Source organism: Dasypus novemcinctus, chromosome 7 (genome assembly GCF_030445035.2).
Source record: "Dasypus novemcinctus isolate mDasNov1 chromosome 7, mDasNov1.1.hap2, whole genome shotgun sequence".
NCBI classification, from domain to species: domain Eukaryota; kingdom Metazoa; phylum Chordata; class Mammalia; order Cingulata; family Dasypodidae; genus Dasypus; species Dasypus novemcinctus.
The window spans coordinates 118087577-118097667 of record NC_080679.1 but is presented as its reverse complement, the minus strand read 5'-3'; positions in this window follow the sequence as shown (position 1 = coordinate 118097667).

The window sequence follows — 10091 nt, the reverse complement described above, 5'->3', positions numbered from 1 at the left end:
GGCTCCATGGTGTGGTGGTTGTCCTTCTTCACCTCCATCTTAGCTGAGTGTGGTAAGTCCAATAAATCAGATTGTAGGTGCTGGAGTCTGTTGAGGCTCAGGATCTGGCTATCACATTGTCAGTCCAGAGATTCAAATCCCCTAAATATATCTTAAACCCCAACATTAACTGCACCTCCAGCACATTAGCATGAAAGTCTTATGAAGGGAGATCCCATCTGAGTCCAGATTCATCACACATAAACACCATTTCCAAAGAGGGGCCATCTGCCCTGGTAGTTAACCCCATCAGCCATGACCATAACTCCCATGGGTCTCTTTAGCCCTCAAAGGAACCAATATCTGGGGGTTGTATCTGCTTTATCTGTCTCTCTGACTCTGCTCAGTTGTGCATGAGGGCAAACCTTCTGCCAGCCTCCAGACTCTTTTTTAGAAACTCGTAGCCATATAAACTCATTTCTCCTTTCCATTTCCCCCTTACTTTAGGTCAAACAGCATTTTAAAGTCATGGTATTTTATGTAGACATGGATATTCTGCTGATCCGCATTGAACCTTCCGTATAAGGTCATTTTCCAGTTGCATCATCAGTTGGTAGTTGATAGTGGTCCCTCGTTGCCAGGGAGGCTCATCCCCGGGTGTCATGTCCCACGCTGGGGGGAAGGCATTGCATTTACATGCTGAGTTTGGCTTCGAGACTGGCCACATTTGAGTAACATGAAGGCTGACAGAAGGAAATTCCCAGGCACAAAGTTGCTCTAGGCCTTGTTATTATTTTGGGTTTATCAGCTCACAAGCATAGTCATTAGTATCAGGGGCTCACTGTTGAACCCTCACTCCCTCCCGGTCCCCACCACTGTACCTGGGAGACTGTCGCTGCTCCCCTAGGGACCACGACAGAGCACCACTGGCCGGGAACCCAGTACCCCCCCTACTGTGGTTTTTAATTGTTGCCACTATGAGTATATCCAAACATTACCATGCACCCTGGACATATGTTCTGTACAGCTCCCTGTCAGTCATATATCACCTGTCATTGGTATCCCATACCAGTATCCCTCCATTGCCCTTGTTGAAACACTCTGTGATCCAGAACTCCCCGAAATTTGAAGCCCAATATAATGTCATGGTCCCTTACTAGGGAATGGCACATAGCGATGAGTTTAAAGGATAGATAAAGAACTTGGATAAAGTTAGATAAAGAACTTAGATAAAGAATGTTGACTTGAAAAAATTCCACATCCTATTTTTTTCTTTCCCCCCCCCCCCCCCCTAATTATTCAGCTTTTCTTCACAGGAGTCCTAGACCACAGCAATGTATATATATAATATACAGCACTCCCACATATCCACCAGAAAACCTTTTCCCTTCCACAGTGATACTCTTACGCCCTATTCATATCATATTTACTTAAAGTGATGTACAGAGTCTGAGACATTAGCTTTCTAACAAGGTGACACCTGTATTTACATTATGGTGCATACTTTAGGATTATGTGTCTGTCTTTATGCCAGTACCATGCTAGGTAATAAAAGATTTAAAGTCTGCGATGAGAGTCCTCCAAATTTGCTTTTCCTTTTTAAGATGTTTCTGGCTATTCAGGACACCTAGGCCTTCCAAATAAGTTTGATAATCATGTTTTCCATTTATTTAAAATATGCTGGTAGAATTTTTATTGGGATTGCATTAAATCTGTATGTCAATTTGAGTAGAGTTGACATGTTAATGATATTAAGTCTTCCAATCCATGAGTCTGGAATGTTCTTTCAATTATTTAGGCCTTTTAAAATTTCTTTTAACATTCAATTGTAGTTTTCTGAATATAAGTGCTTTATATCATGGGTTAAGTTTATTCCTGAATATTTTGGGTTTTATCTGTCTTATTTTATTTTTATCACTCTTTTATTAACATTTTTAGTTGATATAATCTTTGTTGATATAATCTTCATTTTTTGACTTTCTTCCAGGCCTCTCTCTTCTGTCTTTTCTTTTCAGGCTCTAGCACACAATTTAGTATTTCCTGAAAATCCAGTTTCTTAGTTAGAAATTATCTCAGTTTCTGTTTATCTGTGAAAATTCTAAACCCATCTTCATTTTTGAAAGATAGTCTTGCTGGATATAAGATTCCTGGCTGGAAGATTTTCTCTTATAGTATCTTAAATATATCAGACCACTTCCTTCTTGCCGCCATGGTTTCTGGTGAGATATCAGCACTTTATCTTATTTGGTATACCTTATATGTTATGCACTGCTTTTCTTTTGCTCTTCTCAGAATTCTCTCTTTGTCTTTGGTATTTGACAGTCTGATTATTATGTGTCTCAGAGTTGGTCTATTTGGATTTTGTATTAGTTAGCCAAAGGGGTGCTGATGCAAAATACCAGAAATTGGTTGGTTTTTATAAAGGGTATTTATTTGGGGTAGGAGCTTACAGATCCTAGGCCATAAGCATAAGTTACTTCCCTCACCATTTTCACATGTTGGAGCAAAATGGCTGCCAACATCTGTGAGGGTTCAGGCTTCCTGGGTTCCTCTGTGCCAGCTCCTCTGTTTTCTCCACAAGGTCAGCTGTAGACTACGCACCTCTCTGTGTTCTTCTCCTGGCTCAGGTTCTCTCTTCCTGGGGCTCTTTCCTCTGTGTGCTTACTTCCTGGGGCTCCAGCTTAAGACTTCAGCATCAAACTCCAACATCAAAAACCCTCCCACTTTGTCTTTTGCCATACCTTTTATCTGTGAGTCCCCACCCCTTGGTGGGGTGCCCTAATGATATGGCCCAATCAAAGCCCTAATCATAACTTAATCACTTCCAGATACAGACCAGATTACAAACATAATCTAATATCTATTTTTGGAATACATAACCATATCAAACTCCTACATATTTTTTCAGATGGGAGTATGTTGTACTTCTTGGGCATGGATATCTATGTCTTTCAATGGTGTTGGGAAATTTTCTACCATTATTTTTTCAAATATTCCTTCTGCCCCTTTTCCCTTTGCTTCTCCTTTTGGAACACTCATGACATGTACGTTTCCATGTCTTTTGCTGTCATGTAGTTCCGTGAGACCTTGTTCAATTTTTTCCATTCTTTTCTTCATCTTTTCTTTTGTATGTTAGCTTTCAGAGGCAATTTCTTCAAGCTTACCAATCCTTTCTTCTGCCTCCTCAAATCTGCTATTATATGATTCCAATGTTTTTTAAATTTCATTTATTGCGCCTTTCATTCCCATAAGATCTGCTATTTTTCTATGTATACTTTCAAATTCTTTGTGCTCATCCCATGTAGTCTTTTTTTTTTTTTAAGATTTATTTATTTATTTATTTCTCTCCCCTTCCCCCCACCCCAGTTGTCTGTTCTCTGTGTCTGTTTGCTGTGTCTTCTTTGTCCGCTTCTGTTGTTGTCAGTGGCACGGGAATCTGTGTTCTTTTTGTTGGGTCATCTTGTTGTGTCAGCTCTCCGTGTGTGCAGCACCATTCCTGGGCAGGCTGCACTCTCTTTCGCACTGGGCAGCTCTCCTTATGGGGCACACTCCTTGCACATGGGGCTCCCCTATGTGGGGGACACCTCTGCGTGGCAGGGCACTCCTTGGGCGCATCAGCACTGCACATGGGCCAGCTCCACACGGGTCAAGGAAGCCCGGGGTTTGAACCGTGGACCTCCCATGTAGTAGATGGACACCCTAACCAGTGGGCCAAGTCCACTGCCCCCATGTCTTCTTAATATCCTTAATCTCTTTAGCCATCTCATTGAATTTATTAAGGAGATCTGTTTGAATATCTATGATTAATTGTCTCAACTGCTTTATGTCATCTAGAGGCTTATCTTGTTCCTTTAAGTGGGCCATATCTTCCTGTTTCTTGGTGTGGATTGTAATTTTTTGGTGGTGTCTTGGCTTCTGGCTTACTAGATGTATTTATTTTGGGAGCAGTTTTTCTCTTTAGTTTAGGGCTTCTTGCTCTTTCTCCCTTGCTGGTTGTGCAGTAGGAACCAAGGATGTAGTTGGTGCTATAAGCTCTGGAGGCTCAAGCTGCCGTCATTGCCCCAGGGACTGATGAAGCTTCTCCCAACCTTCTCTTTGCCAGGGGTAGATGCAGAGTCACAACTGTGTGGAATAATCCAAGTCGTGTAGGCCTAGATCGTAGTTGTCCAGAGAGACTGATGAAGCTTCATGCCCCTTTCTCCCCTGCCTGGAGTGGGGATGGAGCTGCAGGTATGGGCAGCAATCTATGCAGTGCGGGTCCAAGATGATCGCTTTTGGCCCGGTAGGCTTCCGATTATTCAATCTGTGCCAGCCTCCTCCATGCCAGAGGCGGGGCTGAAGCCTAGGTTAGGGCGGCAAGCCAATCTGGGTGAAAGAAACCAGTTTCTACTGTCACTGTGATTTTTGGTCAGTCTGGCTTCCCCTCAGACTGGGGGCAGAGTCAAAATGGCAGCCACTGACCTCTCCAACCTGTACACATTCATACCCTAGCTGTTCTAAGGTTATACTTTAGCCAGCCGAGTCTACTAATCAGTAGCTGAAATCAGTGGCAAACCATCTCTTCCTCTCCTGTTTTTGGGAAATGGAGCTTCAAATTCCAGCCACAGAACACCTCCTAGGGTGGCTCATGCCACCACAGTAGAATAATCATTGGCTTGGCCAGTAATTTCCCAGAGAGGCTGGCGCAGGTCCCTGCAGCTTCCTCCCTGCCAGAGATGGTAATGGGGTCTAGGCCTGAGCTGCAATTGGATCTGGATGGAAAGAAGCCAGTCCCCACCAGCACTGTGATTTTCAGTCCATTCCGCTTCTCCTCACGCCAGGTATGAAGTTAAGATGTCAGCTCCCAGGCTCTTTCTGACCTGGACAGGTTCAAACTTTAGCTGTTCTCAGGTTTACACTTTAGCCTGTCGATTTACTCATCAGTAGCTGATGTTGGTGCCCAACCATCTCTTCCTCCCCTGTTTTTGGGAAGTGGAGTTTCCAATTTCAGCTATAATCAGCTCCTGAGGTGGCTTGTGCCTCCAGTGGAGGATGGGCACCAGCCTCCAGGGCATGGAGCACTCTACTTATGAGTCTTCTCTGCAGACAGGCAGCCTCCTTCTTCCATTCCTTCAAGGATGTTGCAAAATCTTCTTCTGGTCTCCTGGAGCCCCCAAATGGGTGCCTCAGATAGCTCTGGGTGTTTACTAACTACCCTGTAGCAGGAGATGACTCTAAGAGCTCCTTATTCTGCAGCCATCTTGCTGGTTCAATTTTCCTATTTTTAAAGACAGTGGAGTCAGAGTTTTATGTTTCTTTGCAATGAAGGCATTCCAAGGAGACCCTCAGAGTGGAAATAGAGGGGTGTCGTAGCTGGCACACAATGGCCAATTATTAGCATATTTTCCCTACTCTATGTTCAGTGGTATCACATTGATACTTTCAGTGAAGTTACTTTGGTAGGTTGTATTTAGTCATGGTGGAATTATTTATACCATGGAAATTGGCAGTTGTGCAAATCAGAACTTCTTTTTTGAAGCTTGATTTACCAGCATACCATATAAAACTGTGCAGAATTGTTAAAAGTATCATATATAATACTTTTAAATGTCTATTGATGTGCTTGTTGTACATAATAGAATTTAATAAATGGCAGTGATTTTTATTCTGTACATCAATAGTATTCTTGTTCCAAATCAATAATAAAGGGTTATAATCGCAAATGCATACGATTTTTGAGGACAGAACTATGTGTTATTGTTTGTAGAAAGAACTCCATTCCAAAGATATGAAACAATATTAGTCTTGATCTTTGTGAGTTCAGCCTTTGGTTATTCAGAACATTTTACTTCCAACTGTGGACTGAGTGAGGCAGTGTGGTGTCAGCTTTAGGCTTGGGGGTGGTGAGTGAGCTGGTCAGAGCACCTGCCTGTAGGACAGCTGTGAGGGCCAAGCTCACCAGTGCCACAATGCTGGCTCTGCTTGTCTAAGAAGAGACGAATTGGTTCCTGGAATGGAATGGGTCTTATGCTGGGTTCGTGGGAAAACACACATAGCTGGGGATTTGTATGGGGGCGGTTGACTGGGGGGCACTCTCAGAAACAACACCAGTGGAATAGTGATGGCAGCAGAATTGGGCTGAATGGCCATGCAGTGGATTGATAGGCTTCAGCTGATCCCAAAGAGAGCTCTGTTGTTGACAGAATCCTTCAGAGTTGTTCTTGAATGCATCAAGGACCAGTCATTGGAAGTGGGCTGTCCCAGGCTGGGGAGGGACATAGCCATGCAGAAAAACTCCTTTTGGCTGAGGGTCGTTCCCAGAATTACTGCTGTGATCCATCCATAGTGAACACTCAGTAGTTGGAGAGTTAGTACCTTGATTCTGAAGGAGGATTTGGTGGTGCATCCCGGCATCCTCCACAGCGGGGTTGGGGAGAATTTCCTAGGTTTCTCTGTTTGAGCCCTTCTCCCTCTTGGCTTAAACCTCTCTAATCAGCCAGTCCATCATTTAATTTATTGGTCCTAAAATTTAAGAGCATAAAACCCAGCTAAAATATCATCTGTCCCCAATACCCTCTGTATAATTCCTGCAGACTGACTACTGATTTTCCTTGCAACACCTATCAGTCAGAGATCTTGGTTGCAAGCAACATAAACCAATAAGAGATAACTTAATCATGAAGGGGATTTATGGGAAGGATGGCTGGTAGCTCTTTGTGATGATTAAGTTCATGTGTCAAGTCTGGCTAGGTGATGGTGTCCAGTTGTTTGGTTAAGTGAGCACTGGTCTGACTGATATTGTGAGGATATTTCATGGGCTTAAATCATCAATAAGTTGATTCCATCTATGGTTGATGACATCTACAATCAACTGAGGATATTGACTTCAACAATGAGAGAAATCTCATCCAGTCTGTGAAGGCTTTAAAAAGATAAAAGATGGTTTCAACAGTCAGAAAAGAAAATTTCCATCTTTACTTCTTGGCCAACTTCTCCTGGGGAATTCATCAAAAACCATCAGAGTTCCCAGCTTGTGGCCTGCCCTAGGGAATTTGACCTTGCCCATCCTTACAATTGTGTGAGGTCATTCTTCTAAAACATTTCATAATATTCACAGATATCTCCTGTTGGTTTTGTTTCCCTGGAGACCCTGGACAAATACACTCAGATCAGCAGGAGCTAGTAAAACAAGCCAAGAGAGGATGAGCAGCTGAAATAATCTGGATGGGAAGAGCTAGCCAATTGTACACCCCACTGCTCCACTGCTTCGGAACTTGGCCCCCATTGTACACCCCGCTGCTCTTGAACTCAGCCCTCACTCAACACCCTACTGCTGTTGAAACCTGATCCCAATGTACACCCCACTGCTCCTGAGCCAGTAGCCCCACTATAATACTTCCCTGCTGCTCCTGAACTAAGCCCACACTCTAGCCTTCCCTGCTTCACTCAACACACTCACCACTGCTATATGTGGCTGCCACTGCAAATCTAATGCAATGGTTTATTTTTTTTTGTAGCTGTCACTCATTTAAAATTCCAAGTCCTTATGCGAGCCCTCAATGGCCAACTGGAGGTTATGTGCCCATGAGCTCAACACCAGGGGATAGGAAGTAGGTTAATCTCTCTGTGATGGCTGGCTGTGCCCAACACAGTGAGGTTGTCCAGGAACTAGGAAGGAGGCTCATTTGCTGGTTTAGCATAAACTGATAAGCGCCCACTCCCCAATGTTCCATTACCGTATGATTACCTTCAAGGTATTCTAGGTGGCCCCAGGTCATTTCACAGGTCATTTCACTCTTTACCTCTTCAAATAAATAGAGACTGCTCATTCCAAACTTCACACCCATTTCTTTCAAACAGGAAAGCAACCTCTCTTCCATGAAGGTATGATGCAAGACTTAGGTGAAAAGTTCTTTGGCTCCAAGAAACAGAGTGATTCAAACCTACTTAGGCAAAGGGTGCTTAGGGTTAGGAAACCGCTGGGCTGCTACTGGATCTGAGAATCCAGTCACTAAACAGACTGACTCCAGCAATAGCTTCTGTCTTTCGGGGTGGCTTTGATCTCACTCTTGAGGCTCACATGGTCTGTGGTACTTGGCATCCCTAATTTTCCCCTGGATCAGTGCATCTCCAGCTCCAGAGACCTGGCTCAGATTCTGCAGGAAGGATCTCATTGATTTGGCTCGTTATTGTTTTCCCTTTGGGCAGAGAACCTCACAGATATTTCTCCAGGCAAAGGTACAAGTCTAGTGTCCACCCCCTAAAACAACCACCCATCCGTGCACAAAGAGCCACCTGGAGTGGCTATCCTGAGCACCCTGGATTATCATGGGATGCTGTGGTAGCAGGCAAAGTGTCTGACATGTCTGGTTCAGGGTCCTCTAAGTGTGACCCAACTCCCCTTCCAGTTCCTAGGTAGTCAGAGCCTCCTTTTAGCAAAGAAAGGAACCATCGTTTAGTAAGCTTTGTACTTTGCACCTGCTGCCATGCGTTACATACTTTATCTCACTGAATCCTCATCACATCCCTCTGAGGCTGGCATCACTCCTATTTTACATAGGAGGAATCAAGGATAGGTTGGTAAAGCTGGACTTTAAACCCAAGGCTGTAGCTTTTCCTTACTCCAGAAGACCTTGACAATGCCAAGACATTGAAGTCATAGCCATCAGTGGCTTTTTGAAGGAAGCTTCCAATTAGGGCACTTTTCTAGTAGGGAATAGTTCAAAAGTAACAGAGACTAAGGTAAGGAGGAAGATAAAGAGAAGCAGTGGCAAGACTAGATAGAGGAGTGTCAGCCTGCTGAGCTGAGGCTGCTAGAGAGAAGTGTTTTTGTCTTCGGTCTTTGGTCTTTGACAGCTGGCCTTTCAGATGGCTGGAAAATAGCCTCCTCATCAAGCCACAGGACGCTGCTCCTGACTAATGAAGGGAGACTAACTTCACCCATCCCGAGGTGGGCACGCCTTCCCTTGTTTGTCCAAAACCATTTCACAGACAATTATAACTATTGGGAGCCTCCAAATAAACACTCCCCAACACCAGTAAGATGAAAGTGAAGCCTTTTTAGAAGTAGAACTTTAAGCACTTTCCTGTAACGGCCTCACAGTCAGGAAAATTGGGTTTGTCTGAAAAGTCCTGTTATTTACAGTCTTGCTCTTCTTCATCCATCCATATGCTGTGCAGTGTGAATAATAATGAGGAATAAAAGGTTGTTGGGAAGGGAATTGGAATGTGTACTTGTACATGGTATGTGAGCATCTGGCATCACCTATGAAGTTAATTCCCTTTCTATTTTCTCTCTGTCAGTCTTCAATGCCAGCCATAACTTTCGTTGTCTCTAGGAAGTCTTCCTAGATTAAGCAAGCCTGAAATAGATGATTAGTTCCTTCTCCATCCCAATCTTTTGCAAACTTTGTGCATTGTGGGAACTTACTATTGTGTACTTACTATGGTAGGAGGGGCTGGATTAGAGGATTTAAATAAAGGCAAATTTACTAATTTCATATACAGATTGAAACCTCACTTAGTCACTCTAACATCCAAATAATGAGACAACTGTATGTGTTTTCTTAAATAGAACTTGTGTTTGTTGAATGTCTTACTCCAGAGGATTGTACTAGGCACATTCATGTATATGAAAAGTTGCACAGCTGGTAGGTGGGGGGATGCAGGATCTAAACCCCAGATCTTGGGGCTCCCACCCCACATCCAAGTCCACAATCTTGGCATTGCATCTTTCTTAATTTCCAACCCCCTCTCACCACGGCCTCTCAAATGTTGATGCCAACTAGAATTTAAGTTCCACACTGCTAAGGCTGTATTTATCCCTTTGCTCTTTACTGTTTTATTCAACAGTAAACTTTATTAAATTATATTCACACTCCATTCTCGTATACTTGCGACATATTTCTGAATTTATTTTTCTTCCTGCTGAAATACCTTCTACCAAAGCCTTTATAAAGAAGTTCTTTTTATGGTGAATCTATTGAAGCCTTGTATGTTTAAAAATATCATCTCCATTGTATCCTCAAGATAATTGATGTTTTAACTAAATACAAAATTCTAAGTCCTATTAGAAAATGGACAAAAGTTATGAAGAGATATTATACTAAAGACGATATAAAGACGGCATATAA